This window comes from Callospermophilus lateralis, unplaced genomic scaffold (assembly GCF_048772815.1).
Source record: "Callospermophilus lateralis isolate mCalLat2 unplaced genomic scaffold, mCalLat2.hap1 Scaffold_45, whole genome shotgun sequence".
NCBI classification, from domain to species: domain Eukaryota; kingdom Metazoa; phylum Chordata; class Mammalia; order Rodentia; family Sciuridae; genus Callospermophilus; species Callospermophilus lateralis.
In genome coordinates, this window is record NW_027514398.1 from 2,654,141 (window position 1) to 2,676,725 (window position 22,585).

A 22,585-nucleotide genomic window follows, 5' to 3' on the forward strand; every position below is an offset into this window, starting at 1 on the left:
ACTATACCAGGTTTCTTATGATATGGAGAACATATTAGCTTCATGTGTATCAAAGCACTTAATACCATTGTTATGGACTGGATTGAGTTCTGGTCAAAATCAACGTGAAGCCCTAACCCCCAGTGTGACTGCATTTGGAGAAAACAGACTTCAGGCAGTAATTATAGCTAAATAAAATCATAGGGATGAGTCTCTGATCAGATAGGGCTCTTATCTCTATGAAAAGAGAAACAGACACATGAATTCTCTTTCTCACCACTCAGACACAGATGAAAGTCCATGTAAGGATACAACCAGATGACTGCCTTCTATCTACAAGCCAGGAAGAGCGCCAGCATCACATACTGAAATTTTTAAACACTGTGATCATGGACTTCTAGCTTCCAGTACTCTAAGGAATTCTTTTGTTTTAGCTACTCTGTTGTGATATTTTCTCATGATAGCCCAGGCAGACTAATACACCACCAATATGCAGCAGATGAACTTGGGCTGAGAAGTACCTTGGAGAAAGACACCAAAGTACTTTTTAACCTTTGGGAAAAGAAAAAAAAAAAGACTCACTGGCTTCTATTTTGCTCTGGGGGAAGTTATGAAGTTATACTCTGAACAACCCTCTGGAGAGGTAAAAATGGTGAGAAACTGATGTCAGTGAATACCTTAAAAAAAAAAGCTAGCTAAAGTCCTTTATGTTCCTGAAAAAATTGAACAAGTTTGTAATCAGATTTAAAATCCTTCTAAGAAATTCTGGGTCTCAGATACACCTTCCCTTGAGTTTCACTGTTATAGAATTGTGTAATAAATAGAAGTATCCTGCTAGACTGAAAAAATATATATATATATACTTACTAAAGATAATTCACATCACCTTTGAAAAAAAATTTTGTAGGTTTGGATGCTAAGAAAACTACAAGAATTCAAAGGTTCACAGCAGGACTCAACAGATTATTATATATATATATATATATATATATATATATATATATATATATATATATATAATGAAATCATAGATATTAATCAATTAATATATATATATGAATTGTAGATGGACACAGGACCTTTATTTTATTTTATTTTTTTGAGACAGGTTCTTGCTGAGTTGCTGAGGATCTCACTAAGTTACTGAGGCTGGCCTTGAACTTGTGATTCTTCTGTCTCAGTCTCCAGAGTATCTCAGATTACAAACTGCTGCTACTGTGCCTGGCAAAATCTGAAAGTTCTGAGCATTATGTTGTTACAAAAAAAGTTAGGAATTCTGGAGCTTGTCAGATTTCAGCTTATCAGATTAAGGATACTCAATTTGTGTTACAATTAGGCTCACGAAATATCAAAGAAAGACAAATAAAACAACAACAAAAAAGCTCTTCTTAAACATTAATTTTTCACATTTTAAAAATGGAATAATCTCCAGTATTTACCAGTGTATATATTATTGATGGATATTGAGTTGAAAAATCTCTGTTTAGGAAACATACTGTCTTAAAAATTTAAAGCACATATGTTCTTCAATGCTTAACTTAATGCTTTCGCTAAATGAACAAAATGTATACTTTATTATTATTATTTGAAATGGTAAGAAAGAAATTATCTTACAAGCTCTCATTTTATGTCAGGAAAATTCTTAATGCTTATTGGAGACTATTAGATGAACTCATTTTTAAATCACAATTTTTTAAATAAGGCATTCTGGGAACAGGGAAGAGAATTTCCTTGAGGTCACAAATCTACTGGGTGGCTGAATAGAGATTTAAAGCTGTGCTCTTAACAATTATATAGGCTGCCTCATATATATATAATTTTATATATATAAAATTTATAATAATATAATCTTATATATACCATGAAATCATGGATTGAACCCAGGGGTGCTTAACCACTGAGCCAAATCCCTAGCCATTTTTTACTTTTTATTTTGAGACTGGGTCTTGCTAATTTGCTTAGAGCCTCACTAAGTTGCTGAGACTGACTTTGAACTTGTGATCCTCCTGACTCAGCTTATCAAGTCACTGGGATGACAGACCTACAACACTGTGCCCAGCTAAACAAATAATTTGAATGTACTTTAAAATGATAATTATTAAATAAATAATGTATTCCAATTATAGACTACTTGATATGAAGATTTAATAACATAGTTTAGACCTATGGCGAATTTAATGAATTGATAGCAGTGGTTATTTTTCTGCAAGTAAAACTATGCATCAAGAATTGCTAACTGAAATGTCTGACAGGATAAAGCAAGTAATGCAAATGAATATGCAGACCTGGATAGCTTTAGCAGATTGTCTCTATGTGGAATGGATCTATTATTTCTAAAGTTTCTTTTTTTAAAGAAAAACCCTAAAAATCTGATTTTTTAAAAAATGTGAAAACTTGATACATCAAATGAGTGGCATCAAATTACATTCCTTGAAATGGTAAAACCAAATTTAACGTTTTTTGAATGTGGAGCATCTACTGTGTTCTGGGCCAATATCTCCTTATAAATTAATAATAACTAAGGAGAGTTGTTCAAAGACACCTGACAAACCTCACTGACATGATAGACAGCATTATCATATCTAAAGAAATAATGCCTTAGTCAAAGAGGCATTTGTCAGCTAGAGAAGCCTAGAAAAGTGAAGAGAAAGAGGAGAACTATCCAAACAATTTCAGTGGAAGTATCACCCATCCTAAGAGTCATTCTGGACTATTCATATGCTCCGAGAAGAATGGTTGGGAACAAGACTCTTTTTTTAATATTTATTTTTTAGTTATAGTTAGACTCAATACCTTTATTTTATTTTTATGTGGTGCTAAGGATCAAACCCAGGGCTTCACACCTGCTAGGCAAGCACTCTAATCTCCCACTGAGCCACAACTCCAGCCCCTGGGAACAGAACTCTTGAGTAGGACTCTTGTAGATTGCTCACACTTCTTCTCCACTTGAAATGCAGGCGTATAATTATACCTAATAGAGATATTTTAAGAAACTAATGGCTCAATAAATATTGGCTATCATGATGGTAAAGATAAAGCATTACAAAATTACCAGGGCCTTGTGCTAAAAACCCTTCTTACCATCTAACAGTCTTGGTGCTGATTTCATTCTCACAAAACAATTCCTGATTATAAAAAAAAAAAAAAAAACAGTAAAAGAAAACAATGTCCTGACCTAATAGTGTGAGAGCAGACACTGGGGGTTAAATATCTTAGTATAAATTAAGAAATTCCTATTATTTTTAATTTTTAAATGACAGATAAAATTTTGTGTATTCACTTTATAAAAACATACTGTTTGAGAGTATACATACATTGGAAGATGGTTAATCTAATTAATAAGCATATGCATTACTGCACATAGTTATCATATATATGGTGAGGACATTTTACATCTGCTCTTTCAGGATTTTTCAAAAATATCATGTTACTTACTATAGTCACCATGTTGTACAGTAGCTTTCTTGAACTTATTATTTCTCACTGTAATTTTGTATGCTTTGATCAGTATCTCCCAATACTACTCCCAATCCTGTACTGCCATTTCACACATTTCTGTGAGTGATATTAACTGTTTTAGATGACACATATGAGTGAGCTCATGTAGTGAGTTCAGGTAACATAATGATGTCCATTTCCATCCATATTGCTGCAAGTTAAGGACTTCATACTTTTTATGACTGAATAGCATTCCATTTTGTATATACTTCACATTTTCTTTATCTATTAAACAGTTGATGGATATTTAGTTTGTTCCCATTTCTTGTAAATAGTTCTACAGTGAACATTGGAGTGCAGATATCTCTTCAACCTACTGATTTCATTTTGTTTGAATGTATCCACTAGTGGAATTGCTGGGTCATGTGGTAGTCTTTTTTTTAAGTTTTTGGTTATAGTTTTCCATAATAGTGTGCTAATTTACATTCCCACCAACAATAGCATGCAGGGGTTCCCTTTATTCCACATCCTTCCAGCACTTATTATTTTTGATCTTTTATTGTTGGCTATTCTCACTTCAGTGAGAATAGCCAACATTAAAAGTGCTATCACATTGTGATTTTGATTTTCCTGATTTGTGATGTTTGGTAGAATTCAATAGCAAACTATCAGGTTCTGGGCTTTTCTTTGTTGGGAAATTTTTTTTTTAGTGTTGATTCAATTGAATTAATCATTATTTGTACAAATGTTTTATCTCTTTCTCTTTAGTCTCTGTAGGTTTTTGTATTCCTAGGAATTTGTCCATTTCTCCTAGGCTCTCTAATTTGTTATGTATCATTGTTCATAGTAGTATAATGTCCTCTGTATTACTGTGGGATCATTTATAATGACTCCTTTTTATTTCATTTTAGTATCTGAATCTTCTCTCTTTTTTTTTTGCCCTTAAACTCATTACAAGTTTGTTGATTTGTTTGTGTATATTAAAAAAAAATATTTTCTATTTTTCTAGTCTATATTCCATTTATTTCTGCTCTGATCTTTATTTTTTATCTTTCTTTCCTTCTGCTAGTATTGAGCTTAGTTTGCTCTTTTTCTCTGTTTTTGTGTGATATAATGTTAAGTTGATTATTTGGGATCTTTCTTTTTTGATCTAACTGTGTATTGCTGTGTTTTACACTTAGAAATGCTTTTCCTGTATGTCATAAGATTCCTTAGCCTTTGTCTTCATTTTTGTTAACCTCAATATTTTACAAATTTCTTTTTTAAATGACTTCTTTGGTCCATTTATTGTTAAATAGCATGTTATTTAATTAACATGCAATTTTTTATTTTCCAAAATTTCTCCTATTATTGATTTCTAGTTTCATAAAATTGTGGCTAGAAAATATCTTTGATATTATTTCAATCTGGAAATATTCTTAAATGAATGATAATGAAAATAAAACTTAGAAATTCTGGTTGAAAACAACTATAACTATGATCTGGTAGAAATTTATTGATGTAAAGGTTAATTTTGAATAAAAATAAAAGGTTTGTAATCCATGTTCTAAGTCTAACCTAAAGAAGAAGAAGAAAGAACAATAATTTCAATCAAAAACATTGAGGAGATAAATAATAATGATAAGAGTGAAACCAATAAAATAGATAAGAAATGATGGAGAAAATTAAGAAATACAAAAGTTGTTATTTTGAAAAGATAAATAAAACTGATATATTCCTAGCAAAAATGATCAAGAAAATAAATGGAAAACCTAACAATATCATCAATAAAAAGAGAATGTTCTCTAAGTCCTAAAGAATTGCAGAAAATTGAAAAATATAAACAAATGCATGTTAACAAGTTTGGTTAACTTAGCTAACATAAGGAAATCATTACTAAACACTAATCACTCCAATAAGGAATACTTACTGAGACAGCATCTCAAACTGGTAATTGTGACTAAATTGTCAAAATTAGTAGAGAGTTTCATAGAGTGGTCACACTGAAATACAAGTATTAAGATGTATGAGTTTTAACATTTTTAAAGTTTTAAACTATTCAACTTTTAAACTATTCATTACTCATGTCTTAAGTAATTTGTGGCATACCTTTACAACTTGTTTACCAACAAGGACAAAAACCATTCTCTAATTCTCCCCCAAAAACTAAAAGATCTTATGTTCCAGGTTTCTGTTTCTTTTTTTGTTATTAGTTGCTCATGACAATACAATGATCTTGACATATCATACATTTGATTCAAATGGGGTATGAATTCTCATTTTTCCAAGTGTACAGGTTGCAGAATCACATTGGTTATATGGCCACGTATATACATACATCAATACTAGTGTACATGGAGAAAGAACATCTAAAGTTTAGTAGCAAGGAGAGGGCCATCTTAAATCAGACTAAAGTGGGACTTGTTGCCTGCCTGGGTCTTATAAGTTTCTGAGTATGATTCTGTGACTTATAAACATGTTCTTCTGATTTCATAGCCAAAGAGGACAAAAAAGAAAGGAGATAATGAAGTAAAAGTTTATCTTAGATACATGATACAGAGGCCAAAAGACGTTTGTTTACTGGAAGATAGACAGCAACAGAACTTTTAAGCCAAAAGCAAGATATTGCCTGGAATAAATACAACAAAGACAGACTTGTCCTAAAGGAAAGCCCCTTTTATGGTGACTAATACTTTTTGGATGTGTTCTAACTTGTTGTAAGAATGCTAGGTTAATACTACAAAAATTCATGAAGAATAAATTAAATTCTCAAAATAACGTTCTTCCCTTGGGAAGAGATGTGAGATCAGACCTATGCAGTCAGAATCAATCTGATTTATAGTTGGAAGGTGAAGGAAATTTATAACACACTTAAACTATGTGGACTATGTTTCTTTCTCTGGAATATGAAAGTATCAGACTAGTTTCATTAATTTCTTTTTAGTTTTAGTACCCTAGAAATAAATGGATTATAGCATTAAAAATGTAGACTAAGTCAAGAGTTCCTGTCTGCTCTTTCCATTCTGTACATACTGGTGCCTCCACCTAGAGTACAAACTTAGAAATGTTCTCCTTCCCAGGCCACTAGTTTCCAGTCCCCTTGGACAGCAACCTCACTCTCTCGCTGATTATTCTTTCCACACTTTCTAATATTGCACCTCAGTTAAAACAATACAGCCATACAGAGGCCACATAGATTCCCCATAGTTTATATAATAAAAAGGATTCTGATGAATGATCTTCATATTTATTTAAGATGTATAACACACTAAGCCTGCAAATGGAGAAAAACATTGTTTAAATGATAAATTAGAATAAAAATCATGTCTGAGTTTTTACTAAATGTACTTTTAAGTAAAAAGTACTTGCCTTTTATTTGATATAATGTTTCTGGCAGCATATTAATATAATCTTTTCTGAATTGCTGATTGGATATGATATTAATGTCAAAGATTAGCTGTTGCTTTGGAAATGAATGTATTTTTAGTCCTATCCACTCAACATAACAAGTCCACTTTTCCTTTTCAACTCTAGAATCTCTTTTTTTAACATATACATTGGGAATATAATCCTGTGAGCACTGTGTGCTATTTATATGAAGTCAAATTAACCTGGCATAGGGCCTATCATACTGTTATAAAGCAGCTTTCAATAAATGAACTTCAGGGTGAAGAGTTAGATTATTCTTCAGTCTATTATAGTAGTCCTTTCTAGGCTGAAAATGCCATCCTGCTCTCTTCACCATCTGTGAGAGTTTGTTGGTACTATTCTTTCTGTACAAATCCGAAGCACTGACATTGCCATTACCATGATCATACATCCACTTACTCTCAATGACATCTCATGAAATGTCAATTGCAGTTTAAAACAATATTCAAGACTCTTTGAAGGAAAGCATTCTCTCATACTGTCTCATTTGGCTAGGAATCACTTCAAAAGGAGATTTGCTTCCTGGGTTTAATAACTCACAGAATTATTATTGAAGAATAAAAATGTCTTTATGACAGGTGAGAGGGAGATAGCTATCCTAAAACTACTAAGAAGGACTGTATTCAATTTCTTTAATTCATGCAATTATCAATGTTTATTGAATGCCTACTACATAGAAGCATTTTGTTCTGAAAACTTAAGGAAGCAGGACAAAAAGTTACCTGCTTTTACTTATAAAATGCAAGAGTAAAAATTAATACCACCAGAGATTCAATGGAGTAGCAATAGAATGGGTTTTAAATAGAAAGTTGTATCAGCTATTTCCCAGAAATTCTGTATAACTAGTCAAACAATTAGTTACTCTTAATTAATTATTTAAGCCTATCTGTATGACGGTGTTAGCCCAGGTAACCCTGCTGTAAATTCAAGGATGTCTGCCTTACTGTGCAGGTTTGCAAGTTAGGTGGAAATGCTCTGCTTCCATAAGTTTCTACTCAAGTTGGAATAAAGTTCTTCTCCTGGCAATGGCAAAACAAGAAGGCAAGCATTATGCATCAAGCACATACACGGTCTTTGTTTTCCTTATATGTGCTGACATCCCATGCACCAAAGCAAGTCCCATAACCAAAGTCAAAGTCAAAGAGTAAGGAAATATATTCCATCCATTCCAGGAAGAGGCAAGGAAGGCATATTTGCCGAACAGTACTTGAATCAGTGTTCATTGAAGACCTCTGAGGAAAAAGCTTGACACGTTTGAAGAAAATCTGAAGGCAAATGTGCTTGAAACATAGGGACCGAAGGGGAGAATGATGGGATACGATGGCATTGGAATAGAGACTAGAGGGACAGCTGTTGTCTGGGAATGGTTCTAAGTATAAATTAAAACCTTCAGTGTTTTAAAAAGATTGATAACATCACAGAGGGATAAACAGAATGGTCAAAGGGAGACAGACCACAGATTCCAGATAGTAGAAATGCCACAGGACAAGCCATAGACTATTTAGGTGTGTGTAAGAGGGACCAGGGAGCTCTAATGAGGTGAGGAAATCTTCAAAGATGGTGGAAGGATCACATGGAATGGAAGGAGTGCCATTCATCAAGCGATTCTGGAGCTTCCCCATCTCCAAATTAAATAAGCTTATAGATCACACCTTCTAATTTGTCAATTCTTCAGGGATCTCCATTGATTTTTTTTAGCCAGTATTTAATAAATATCTGACAAATCACAGTAGAAACTTAGAAACCCACATACTGTAGAAATCTTGAAATCGACAAGTACCCAGATAAGTTGCATCCTCTTGAAACTAATGACCTCACACTGGAAGATAAATACAGGAAGATCTTTAAATGACAGTGCTAACATTCTTTATTATTACTTTAAAAACTTAATAAAAATTAGAAGAATTTCAGGTGAAAAGTGTTCAGAATAAAAATAGTCCAATCATCTCTACAGAAAGATGCCTAAAGTCCTGAATTCATCATTTGGTCACTTTTTAGGATTCTTTTTAAATGTTAATATCCACACTTAATCTCCTTTCCTAAAAAAAATAAAATAAAAAGAAAGAACGAAAGAAAAGAAAAAAAATGTCTAATTGGTTGTTCTGTAGCTTGAAGATACTAGGGCTAAAAAGGAAAAGGGTTGCCTATTTTAAAAATACCTATTAGAGGTCAGATATTGTTTATCTACATCATAACTTTAACAGAAAAAATTAGGTATCTTTTTTCCCCCAAAGTTAAATTGCATATAAAATCTATTTAGTTTTTAATCATTTGTTATTAGTTAATATAGATTCTCCAATTCTTTTAGATTTGTCATACACGTAAAAAAAATTTCTCACATTAACAACTAATAGTCATGTTGTATACATAAAATGAATTGCCATCATTCCTTCTCTTTTATTTCCTAATTAATTAGAAATAATTTTGTCAGCATTTCCCTGAGCTTCGCTTAGTGAAGAATCACTTGAGGAAAATAGGAATCACACTTCCTTTTTACTATTAGACTGTTATCACACATTTTAAAAAAATATTCTTTGCATTTGCAATTCAAAAGCAGGGAAAACTAATTTAAATACTATTCAAAGTATATAATTTATGGATTTCTTCATCAAAGTGGCTTTAAGGATTCTATCAAAAAGATTCTTTAGATAATAAGGGAAAAGTAAACACAGTTCTCAGAACAAGTGAAAATAAAAAGGCTTTTAAACTTCCACTGTGCCCCCTAATGGTAGGAAAGAAAAAAATCTAGACATAGATTTCATGTTTCTTTTCCAGTTAATTATTCTTTATAGAAAACTTCCTCCAGGTCAGTAATTTTCAATATGTGTTTTATACAAGTTAAAATATAGAAAGTAATAAAAACACTAGCTATTGTTAAATTTTAGGTCATTAAATTTTAGGAATGATTCCTTGCTATTTGAAATAATCATTAGATGTTTGGGATGGCATTTCAGCCTAGAAAGGACTACTATAATAGACTGAAGAATAATCTAACTCTTCACCCTGAAGTTCATTTATTGAAAGCTGCTTTATAACAGTATGATAGGCCCTATGCCAGGTTAATTTGACTTCATGTAAATAGCACACAGTGCTCACAGGATTATATTCCCAATGTATATGTTAAAAAAAGAGATTCTAGAGTTGAAAAGGAAAAGTGGACTTGTTATGTTGAGTGGATAGGACTAAAAATACATTCATTTCCAAAGCAACAGCTAATCTTTGACATTAATATCATATCCATCCAATCAGCAATTCAGAAAAGATTATATTAATATGCTGCCAGAAACATTATATCAAATAAAAGGCAAGTACTTTTTACTTAAAAGTACATTTAGTAAAAACTCAGACATGATTTTTATTCTAATTTATCATTTAAACAATGTTTTTCTCCATTTGCAGGCTTAGTGTGTTATACATCTTAAATAAATATGAAGATCATTCATCAGAATCCTTTTTATTATATAAACTATGGGGAATCTACGTGGCCTCTGTATGGCTGTATTGTTTTAACTGAGGTGCAATATTAGAAAGTGTGGAAAGAATAATCAGCGAGAGAGTGAGGTTGCTGTCCAAGGGGACTGGAAACTAGTGGCCTGGGAAGGAGAACATTTCTAAGTTTGTACTCTAGGTGGAGGCACCAGTATGTACAGAATGGAAAGAGCAGACAGGAACTCTTGACTTAGTCTACATTTTTAATGCTATAATCCATTTATTTCTAGGGTACTAAAACTAAAAAGAAATTAATGAAACTAGTCTGATACTTTCATATTCCAGAGAAAGAAACATAGTCCACATAGTTTAAGTGTGTTATAAATTTCCTTCACCTTCCAACTATAAATCAGATTGATTCTGACTTTTGATAACCCAGAGGAGGAAATAAGTGTCATTTAAGTTCACCAAATACATGAAGATTCTGTCTTAGACATGTGACTCTAGGTGGGGGAGGGTGGATATATAGAATTTTCTTCTTTCTGAAAGTACAGTATCCTTTTTTGGGGAGGGGGTAAAAGGAAGACTACATCAGGGAAATAAATTTGATGCAATGGTGAAATATAATAAGAAAAGGAATATAAAAAGAATGAGAAATAACAGCAGGAATGAATCCGAAATGAGCTGATCAATGCAAACATCAAAAGAATAAAGAATCAGAAAAAAATATTAATAATAGTGATACACATTTCCACCTTCTAGCACATGAACAATTTATAGCTTCATTTTATAAACATGAAATTGGTTTTCTACAACATTGAACCACAAGTCAACATATATAATTCATCCATTATCTCAGTTACTTGTAATAAAAACTTTACAGTTTAACAGGAAATCATTTCTATTCCTTGGAGCCACTATTCTTTCTTCTTTAGTGATTTCCTTCCTTTTCTCTAAACTCTTTGACTTAATCTCTACATTATAATTGATTCTCTGATGACCTTCCTTTTTCTTTTAGCCTGTACTATCTAAAACTTATATTCATTTTGAAACCATGAAACATTTGCTCAGAAGTTTAGGCTATACAAAAAAATACTCTGATTCTTTTAGGAACTTCCAAACCAAAGAAACCCTTGATTTCCTGCATTCATCCTGGACACATTACTTAAATACTAGAAATAATAGACTTTATGTTTCACAAAATCAGAATGACAAATTCCTGGAGTGGGAACATGAAAGAAAATGGGGAGGGGGTAGGAGAAGGGGTGCTGGGGTTCTTTTCCAGGATGCTGTATATGGCAGTGCTTTTGGATGACTCCTTCTGTGCATCAGAAATCCGGAGCAATAGCAGGAATTAGGGAATATCATCACTTACAGTCAAGGTTCAGAAGTGGGGAAGAGATGAGGGACAAAGGAAAAAGGGAGGAGGAAGTGGGGGGAGAAAGAGAGGGATAGAAATGAGGACAGGAACACCCCTAATCCCTGTACAGTCATGACATCATCCTCCTGCTTAAATATATATAGGGAATGGCCAGAGCATCTCTTATAGTTCTCTCACTTTCAGAGTCAGCTGAAGGCTAGAGAAAGCTCCACAGAAAGCCTTTCAGTGTCTGACTTCTGTGGACTTGGCTTGAAAGAAGGCTGAGAGAGATGATGGCAGGCATGAAAATCCACCTGGTGTGCATGATACTCCTGGCTTGCATCTCCTGGAGTCTGTGCTCAGGTAAGCCGAACAGCATTTCACAAAACCCTTCAGTGATTTCTTTGCAATGTGTTGCTACTTATGTTAATGTATCCAGGGAGAAGAGTTTTTTCTCTTTATTCAGGATTTGACTTTTCCTTGATATAAACTGTGAATATCATCTTATTCTGTGTTTCTGTGTATAAGAAAAGAGATTTATTTTTCCCTTTTTAAAATCTGCAAAGCAATAAAAAAGATTTAAGGTAACACTGCATGCCCCCTCTGTAATACAATGATGAGATAAAAGCAAACAAATGAGCAAAAGTTTGAATTAGGTTGGGCATTATATAATGAGAAGTACAGGGAAAGTGTCTGTCGATGTGCAAGCTCATCATTAAAACTCATTCCGTTCAAAATGCTTTATTCTGATCATCAGAAATTCTCCTGGAAAGTGGTGGCTTCCCCTCACTTATCTTTGTAATTGACTTCAAATAATTTTTTTAAAAAGTCACTGTGTTAAGCAAAAACAAAATAAAATTTGATGAATAAGTAAATAGAGCATTATTTGCAAAAAAAAAATATTTCTAGAAAATATAAAATCCTCCAAGTTCTTTATAAAAAATATATTTTATGGTATATTTATATGATACAGCATGCTATTCATATAATTGCTTTTAATTGCATGTCATTTAAGTTGATGCAAAACATAATTGGAAAATTGGTATTCTAATGTTAATGGAAATATTTAGTTTTAGAGTGTTTTACATATGACAGTTAAGTAGAAGGCATATATTATCAAATATTTATAAATAACACATCTTGAGAATAAGTTTTAAATTTAAAGAAGTAACATGAAATATTATAATGATTACAATATGCTTCAGCTAATGCTTGAAAAATAATTGAATAATCACATCAAAGTGAAAATGAGAAAAATACATTAAAATCATTTAACCTGCTTTTATAGCTTTGATACCTCATATGTAACATTGATGTTCAATTCAAACTTATGATTTTTAAGCATAAAATTAAGATCTAGTAGAACATAAAATATAATTTATACAAAGTTTTTCTTTGTTAATAATTAAAAAAGAATTTTGCAAAATTTTATGAGAAAAATACCAACTTTTCTACAATTGTGATTTTATTTAACACATGAGATTAAAGATATAATTAGACTATGTAGAAAAAAATAATTGAACATTGTATCTATTAACTTGAAGTTGCTTGCTGTGATAAACCTAAATTTACAGGGGTTTGGTGAACAGTGTTCATACAAGAATAGTAGAATTTGTCTTTCCTTTTTAAAAGCATATTGCATCTTTAACAAATTGAGTTAAAAGTTCTATGGTATAATTTAGTTCCTAGATATGAGTTTTAAGAATGGATTCTCTAAGTGTGATACTTTTTATAAAAGTACAGCGTAAAAGGAAGATAGAACCACTTTTAATATATGCTTTGTTTTATCACAAAAGACCAGAAAGTATGAACTGTCATGTTACTATCGTGTTCTACAACTTGTTATTATTACTTGTAGAATTTTCAAAGTTTTTATTTTCCATAATATGTTTATAAGTGGAAACTTAGGGTATTCTAAATAATTCAGATTCATTTTCAACACTACTTTACATATGATGATGGACAGATCCACTTTTCCTTACTCATCTTGATAAAATTGTAAAGTAATCATAATTCAAATTCTTGTTTAAAGTAGAAAACAATTCTTTCAAGGAGTGTTTTGTAAAATGACATCTCATGAGAAATAAATCTCAGTATCTTTTCTGTCCTAAAGTTATCAGTCATCAATTCCCTTTGGTTTTGTGTTGAAAAAGTCTCTTCTACTCATATTTTCATTATGTTGACTATGAAATATCAATATACATACTTTCTATATGTGTGAACTATTTCTGGTAAAAATAAGCTACTCCAGCATATTTGATGAAATCCATGTTATACCATACAATAAAAAATGTTACTGAGATTCAGAGATTAAACAGCTACAAATCACAAATAATCATGGCTTATTTTCTTAGAAGTGCTTCTATTCTTCTGGTCTCCTGCTAGCCTAAAATTAAATTATCATTCATTTATTCTGAATATATTTTTAAAGAAAATAAATGCATAAAAGACACTAAGCCTCTAAGACTAAATTTTTAAGATTAATTTAAAATATGTAGGTTAAGTTATAATTATATAGTGCGTGATTACGTAGTAAACATATGGTTTTGATTTTTTCTCAGATTCTGAAGAGGAAATGAAAGCATTAGAAGCAGATTTAGTGGCCAATATACATACGTCAAAGGTAATTTTCTTTTCTTTAACTTGGGGGAGAAGAATATATAAATTTTCACTGTACATATGGTGTCCTTTTCTTATAGTAATAACTTCCCATCAAGACTGAAAAGTTCCTTGGGAGGCATTTCCTTTTGGGGTAAACTTTGAGCTCTAAGGAGTTAAGGGTGTTAATGTGAAAGGGAAAGAAACTACAGTAACTCAATCAGCATTGTGGAACTTTTACTAAGTAGCCACATATGATTTATGTGGTCATGCAAATGTATTTAAAGAAACTGACTTCCATCCTTAGTGCATCATGTATGATGAAAGGTATAATGGCCTCTAGTGTAGCACTTAAATGAACTTTTCGCCTTTTTCATTACATTGCAGAAAATAAAATAGGTTTCCTAAATTGAAAATGACATAGTATGACAACCTGTGAAAGAAATGTGCTCAAGAGGAAATAGTACTAGACAGGCAAACAGTAGCCTTGAGGTTTACTCCTGAAATCATGACTTACAAACTATTTGATCTTAAACAGTTCAGTTAAGTAGACTGGCTTTTCCTTTGTTTCCTTTTTATTAAATGCAGTGATTGAAGCTTACGATCATCTAGAAATTTATAGTTCTGTAATGTTTTCAAAAATTATAAGCTGTACTCTTTATTGTATGGCAACATTTAAATTGTCCCTCTAATGGAAGAGTCATCTGTACCTGATAATTGTTTTTATTGAACCAAGTAAAACTTTGTATCCTGAGCCTTATTAATCCTTTCTTGGGATGTTAAAAGCAAATTTTTTAGTTTGCAACCTTTACCTAGAAAGAAAAAAAAAAAACTCAAATAATTTATGTCTGATAATCATGCTACCATACTACATTGATACCACATTGATAATTCAGAGTTAGTCAATCAATGGGGATCTAAATATGTGGTCAGAGCATAGGTTTCCAATCAAAAGATTTCTTCTGTAGGAAAAATTTCCAGCTGAGGCAATCACTTGGTACCATGATAGTTATAACACTGCTGTACCAAAGTTGAAGAGACTATAACCATAATGGTATCAAGTTAATGTTTTACTAACTCAAGTATTTAACCTTATGATAATAGACCCTTTGCTACCATTTATTCAGAATCACAGTAGCTTTATGGTTTCTCCTACACAAAAGTAGGACAATAACTGAAATCATTAGTCTGTTTTGAAAAATAGATTAGATTTCAAAGCCTGGTGAAATGTTATAGATTTTATTTGTCAAATTTCAAGTCTACATTAGCACAGAAAGGTCCTAAATAATCCCCCCAAATATGATATAGTTTGGGGAGTGGGAGCTATTTGAGAACATTTTGAGAGTAGAGTTGTGATTATTTTTCTGACCAAGATATTATAAAGATAAACTAATCCTAGTATATGGACTGATTTAATTTTTTCTCTTAATAGAAATGCACTGCAAACATATAGGATGAATAATTTTTTCCCATTTCTCCCTTAAATTCATTAAGTGGGAAAAAATTGAATTTCAATGCCTCTTTTTAATCAAGAGATAGAGTCTAAGATAAGTAGGTCACATAATTTTAATTGTTCCAATTTCATTGCTTATTTCTTATTTTTATAAAATTATTTTATCATTCATTTATAAGAAAGATTATTCAATCATTTATGCTGTGTTTATAGCACTATGCAAGTGGGAACTCTAGATTTACAACCATTTTAAACAAATTGCTACATTTAAACATTGGATAAGAATAGTATTTGTGGTTGGAATGAATACAACTCTATTATTAAATTCTCTAGAAAGCTTTAGTTTTCCTTTTTTCTACTTCATAGGTAAGATAAGTGAGAAATTTCAATTTTATCTTAAAGTTGTTTAGATATTGGAATATTATTGCTGAAATACACCTAGGCAACAGAAAGTGAAGAGAGATTCTAATGGAAAAGAAATGGAATGTAGAGAAGGATTTTTTTCTTCTCATAAACAGTTGTCTTTATTATCAATGCTAGTGTTTTGATATAGTCTTATTAAGAAAGAGAACCTGATATAGTATATCTTTAGACTATCAAAAAGCTAATTGAATATTCTAATTTTCTGTGATCGAACTCAATGCCTTTCATATAGAAGGTGTTCAACAATGCTTATGAACTAATAATTGGAATGCAGGATTTGTTAATAAACTCATATTTTATATCCAAATGTAAAAACTTCGATGACAGACAGATGACTTTGATTATTTTCAATTTGGTGCTGTCTTTCAATTTATCCATCTGCTCGGTTCATCTGAGTTCAATGAATAACATGTAGTGACAGTTTGTCGTACCACTTAGGTCACATTTAATACAGGAAAGAAATTTGAGAAGCATCATGAGCAATATTAGAAAGTTAGACCTTTGTAGTTCAAACCTTCTACAAATATGTTTCCAAATACATGTCCCTTGGTTGTCCTTTGGTCAAGATGGCTCTTCCTGCTGTGCTTCCTCAGTGCGACAGGGGCTTGGTGACTTTTTACTCTATGTATTCTGCTTAGTAATAGATATTTGCTTAATGACATCTTTCCAGATTTATAAAAGCAAATTTGTTTATGTGTTTTCATGGTAATTTGTTTTTCTTCATATTTTAAAAATCGATATTTATCATTTGGCTATAATATGTCAAGAAAAGTTATAACTAGATCTGCATCCAGATTTCCCCATAGCTAACTGTTTAAAAGTATTTGAACTGCTACTTTTGTTGTATGCTACTTACTCATTTGCACCTGATTCAGTTTTTTAACACTGCCTTCTCTTCTGGTAGATTTCATGTTTATTGCTATTCTATTAATCTATCCCATTGATTACTCAGCTTTAAAATGCATTTTAATAATGGACATGGTAAGACTTTCCTTATTACTATTTAATTTTTCTAAATCTTCTATTACTATTTAATTTTTCTAAATTTTCTTGGTTATTCTTGACACAGTCATCCTTTGAATTTACCTTCTTTTGCCAAATCCTCATACAACTTCTAGTCTCCCCAAATTTTTTTCCAGTTGAGACATTGATTTGCAAATTGCATTATATTTGGATAGTATTTCAGAGAAAATGGTTACCTGATATTGTTATCAAGCCTGTCCATCATGTCTTTGTCATCATTTAAATCTGTAGCTTTTATAAGTCCTTCAGGAGAAGTTTACACTTTCCTTTATCTGTGCTCTTACACATTTTTGCTAATTTTAATTAATTTTTAATAGGTTCTCCTACTTCTTTATATGTTTCCTTATTGGTTACTCTTGACATTGAAGGATAGCTGATTATATTAATTATGGTTTCAGACAAAATATTATTTAAAAAAGACAATTTCAGAGAATATTAAAATTTGCAAATAACTTGGTCAGTTGTGGTATTGGCCATGACAACTGTTAATGTGTGAAATATTCAATGACCTCACATTATTGTGATAGTCAAAATTTATTAATAAAAATTTATTCCATGCTTCCTTTCACATTAAGCTAAAGTATAACAGAGAATAGTATTTTTGAATTTTGAATTTTTTCATCTGATTATATACACACATATTTATAGATTTATACTGTTATTTTCATTTTCTTTCTTAATTTCCTCTGTGTGTATCTGCATCTGTATGTGTGTATAACTTCATCCCATTCTATTACATAGGTAATATGAGGTGCTGGCACCATGTAACTTTGTGATATGAAGGAACTAAATTGATAGTACTGTATTTATTAGAGTAACTATTAGACTCTAAAGTATAATTGTGTAACACAACAGAAGTTCATGTATTTATTTGTATATGTTTGGTTGCAATATATTTTCTTTTTTCTATATTTCAGATCAGTAAAACAAGTGTTCCTTCATGGAAAATGACCCTGCTAAATGTTTGCAGTTTCATAAATAACTTGAACGGCCACTGAGGAAACAGGAGAGGTTCATGAGGAAGAGCTTGTTACAAGAAGGAAACTCCCTGTTGTTCTAGATGGCTTTAGCCTGGAAGCAATGCTGACAATCTACCAGCTCCAAAAAATCTGTCACAGCCGAGCCTTTCAACACTGGGAGGTAAAATGAAAACAAAATATGAGTATAATTATATTTATACTAGTTAGCTTTCATTTGTATTGATTTTTATATCCTGGCCAGATCATAACTGGAAGATTTACAAATGTTAAAGAAGAATAAACCATGTGTTGAGGTCAACATTGCTTCAGATCTTCAAAGTGTCCTTCAAATATTTGGAGTTTAGCAAAAACAGTTTTTCTTCAGTCTTAAAAAGGAGGATATATCTTTAGGCAGATTTGATCCATATGCTTTTACTGTACATAAATGGAAGGCATACTTAGGCAATCTTTGGTGGTGGTGGTACTGGTGGCATGTCTAAGAAATTTAAGAAACTCAAAATGTTTTCTTAAAAACACATGTATGTGTATTTATCTATAAACAAACAGTGAACACAAAAAGTGTCCAAATAAAATGGGAATAAAGACACAAAATGTTCCTTTTGAATATATTAGTCAAATAAAAAATATATTTGCATGAGTAAAAGTATAAAATCAGCATCTGTATCTCTTTTATTCCAGTTTTATTTGGAACTCCCAGGTTTGTCTGTTCATAAGGGGTTTGGGGAGCTTTTGTATTTGAATATGTTAGGTAAATAAATTTGTTTAGGTTATAAATATATATATATATAAAATAGGAATCTATATCTGGATCATTCTGGTTTTAAGAACCATTGTGGTCTGTGCTTATTTATAGATAAACACATGTGACTTTGTGTGTGTATCTACCTTCCTATTATAATTGAGTGGTGGATTTCAGGTATTTTGAGCAGCTGAATTCGGTCTATCACAGACAAAATAGCCAATTGCCATAATACAGATTTAAAACAAAGGACTAGACTGGTGACTTCCTGACTTTGGTTTACAAATATTAATTTGTTTGCAAAATTTAAAAATTCTTTAATAATAAAATTTGACTTATATTTAGTAAATGTGCAGAGCTAGCCATTTAGAACCAGAAGATAGTTTGAAAGTAACTAATACTTCTTTCTTGGGTTTGCACAATCTAAATGTATAACATTAAATCTGTGAAGGAACAGAGTAATAATACTAGTCAAAACATTCTACATTCATCAAAGTTATGTTCATCCATATTTCAGTGTAGCTGCCAATTAAATATTCTGAAACAATTCCAACAATTTTTTTCTTTGGACAGGCAACTTAAATGCCAACATTTAAGCTACCATCACTTAGGTATAACCACAATTATCTTCAGTTCCCTACATATTAATTCTAGTTCCACCCCTTCTCTCCTACTGAATAAATAAGCAAATATGAGAGCATTAAAGGAAAAATTATTTGTAAAATTTAATAGTTTGACAATTATTAAAGATAATGTTTTGGAGCTCGGGTTGTTGCTCAGTGGTAGAGTGCTTACCTGGCACATATGAGGCCCTGGGTTTGATCCTTAGCACCACATAAAGATAAATAAATAAAATATAGGTATTGTATCCATCTAAAACAACAAATTTTTTAAAAAGATAATGTATCGCAAAACACTATGATTTTTTGACTTAATTGATATAAGTTGCTGTAAAAGATAAATTAGAGTTTTGGAAACATGAAAAAAAAATATTGAGGTTAAACAAGAGAAGAGATAAATATATGCTTTAAAAAAAAGAATATTTAACAATTTTCCCAACAGGAGAAACATTTTTTTCAGATTAACCTCCATGAAAAATTTGCTTAATGTTTTATGTACTGAGTTTACACCAACACCAAAGATCTGAGGGTGCCTTCCTTGCTGTTATAACTAACTTGTGACTTGTGCCATGGAGATGCCTGCAGGAAAGGCAAATACAAGCAGAATAGCTAGTGCTTTTTCTAACCAGTAAACAAAAAGATGCTTTCCAGATGAAAATCCAAAAAAGACTAGTTTTAATTTTACTTGCTGTACTATTCATTCTTTAATTTTAATTCTGGCTAAATGGTTTATTCTTCAAAATATTTTTTAGGTCAGTTAAACTTGAAAATACAAATCTAAACATGGGAAAATGTCAATTATATGTAATTTATCCAGAAAAAAAAACCCTGAATAAACTATTATGCAGACAAGTCAAGTGCACATAAGATTGGAACTTTTGCTATTTTAAATGTTATTGAGTGATTTAAAAATAAAATTATAATGTCATTCTGAGTATAGTACAAGTAATTACAGACTATGCACAGAGAAACGAAAGATTAAGGAACTAGATTGTCTGACAGTAGCTGGTTTTCCTTCTCTGAAACTGAATAGCTGTGGGTTGAAATAAAATACATGATGATATGATGTTATGCATGTTCATTATAATTTAAATGTCAGTATTAGTTATAGTGACCTCGAAGTTTAGAAAATAACCACAACTAAAGAGATCTTAGTGAGTTAAACAGAGCTTTCCTAAATGCTGATGTATATAACAACTAAGGCAGAGCAGGCATTCTTGTATGACTAAGAAATGAATTTTAGAATGGCCTTCAAGTCACCTTGGAAATTGACTTAATTGAATATAAAATCCTGTTAACTTTTCAGATAAAGTTGATTTACCAGATTCAAAACTATTTTTGTTGTGACAAATGTTGTGTTTCATACAATTTTGGTCTCCTCATCGTAAATTCAAGCATGAAAAATATTCAAGTGTGTATTTGGTGTGTTCTCTTCTCTGGAGAGATTAGTGTCAGACCTCTAAAAGTACAGAGATTTTTACAGAACTTTCCTGTATTTACAGCCTGATGAACTAGGAAGGACACTGAACAGAGAATCAGAAAGATCAGGTTACGTCCCATCTCGGGCATTTGACAGTCATATATCCTTTAATAAAACAATTTCTTTGATGTTACATGTTTTGCTCCAGACAGAAAATAGGATAAAATATACAAAAATGCTCCAAAATAGAGATTTTGTGCATATAAGTTTCATTTGTGTCCTATTTTTCAGATAATTCAGGAAGACATTCTTGATAATGGAAATGAAAAAAAATGAGAAGGAAGAAGTCATAAAGAGAAAAATTCCTTACTTTCTGAAAAGGCAACTGTATGAGAATAAACCAAGAAGACCCTACATACGTAAAAGGGGTTCTTACTACTACTGAGGAGATATACATTTTCTTTACATTTGATTGTGATTTATCATCCTTGTTTGAATACTAATTATATATGTGTGAAAATGTGACAAAATGTGCTTATTTTGACTCTTCCACAATTGTGATTTATTGGGTGTGATTTTTCTGCATACATATAAATTGGACTAAATGTTTTCAAATAAATCTACATCTTGAGCATGATGTGTTATGTATAATTGGAATAAACAGTTATCACGTTACATATAGCGTGTTTTGTAGTTTTGCAAAACACATTATGGGTTGTTTAAACAGTCAGAATATTTGACATTTTATGTGAAATTATGAGAAATTCTAACAAAGTAGGACAGCAAAGTCTAGCCTATATTATCATTAATACAAAACAAAGTAATGGCACATCTTCTGTTACTTGACTGATTATTTTATCAAATTGAGAGGAATACTTTCTTTTTTCAAGACTCACTCATGTATCTCATATATAAGGATAGTTATTGGGGGCCCATCAGAAAGACTGATTAGTGGCCTGTTGTTAATTTTGCCAGCTGTAGTGAATAGTTTTCAAGTGAAATTTTGTCTGTGCAATGAATTTGATAGCTAATAAAAAGACAATAAGCCATCAAAATTATATGCTTCTCTGCAGATTACTTCCATTGGAAGAGTTAGTTTATATTGACTTTTTTCCCACTTTTCACATTTTGACCCAGGACGTGACACCTTTATTTTTTAGTTTACGGAGTTATCTGTGACTAGTATTTTTTTCTCTTTTGGGGGGCATATTTGAGCCAAAAGCTATACTTCAAAAATTCCTCTTGCATAGCCTTTACATTTTATCATGAATAGTGAATTTCAGCGTCTCTTACCAAGAGAGAGTCTGTCTAGGAAGACTCTTCTTATAGAATTGTAGCCTCATCATTGTCATCTATGAAAGGTGAAATCAGGGCTTAAGTTGTTACATATTCTTTAGAAATCCAGTTCTTTTGATGAGATTATCTTTCTCCTTGGTTTAATCCACTCACAGTATGATTTAAGAGCAGCTACAGATAGCTGGGATTTTCTCATAAAACCCTTACTTTTCACAACCTGTGTCCCACTATCTTTTGACATCTCATCAAATTCAACACCAGTAAACACCCAAGAGATCAATTATAAGGAAACTACTCCATATTGATTAAGAATGTGTTCTCTGTAGTTCGATTGCTCAGATTCAGCTCATCTGCTCACTAGCAACCTTGGATAACTTATTTAACATCTGTGTTTCTTTATTGTACAATATGGATAATGA

At 31.5% G+C, this 22,585-nt stretch overlaps 1 pseudogene; it reads left to right on the forward strand.

Moving 5' to 3' along the window:
- The first annotated feature begins 11,904 nt into the window (after window positions 1-11,904).
- On the forward strand, window positions 11,905-21,315 carry LOC143387531 (neurotensin/neuromedin N-like; annotated as a pseudogene).
- Window positions 21,316-22,585: the final 1,270 nt, after the last annotated feature.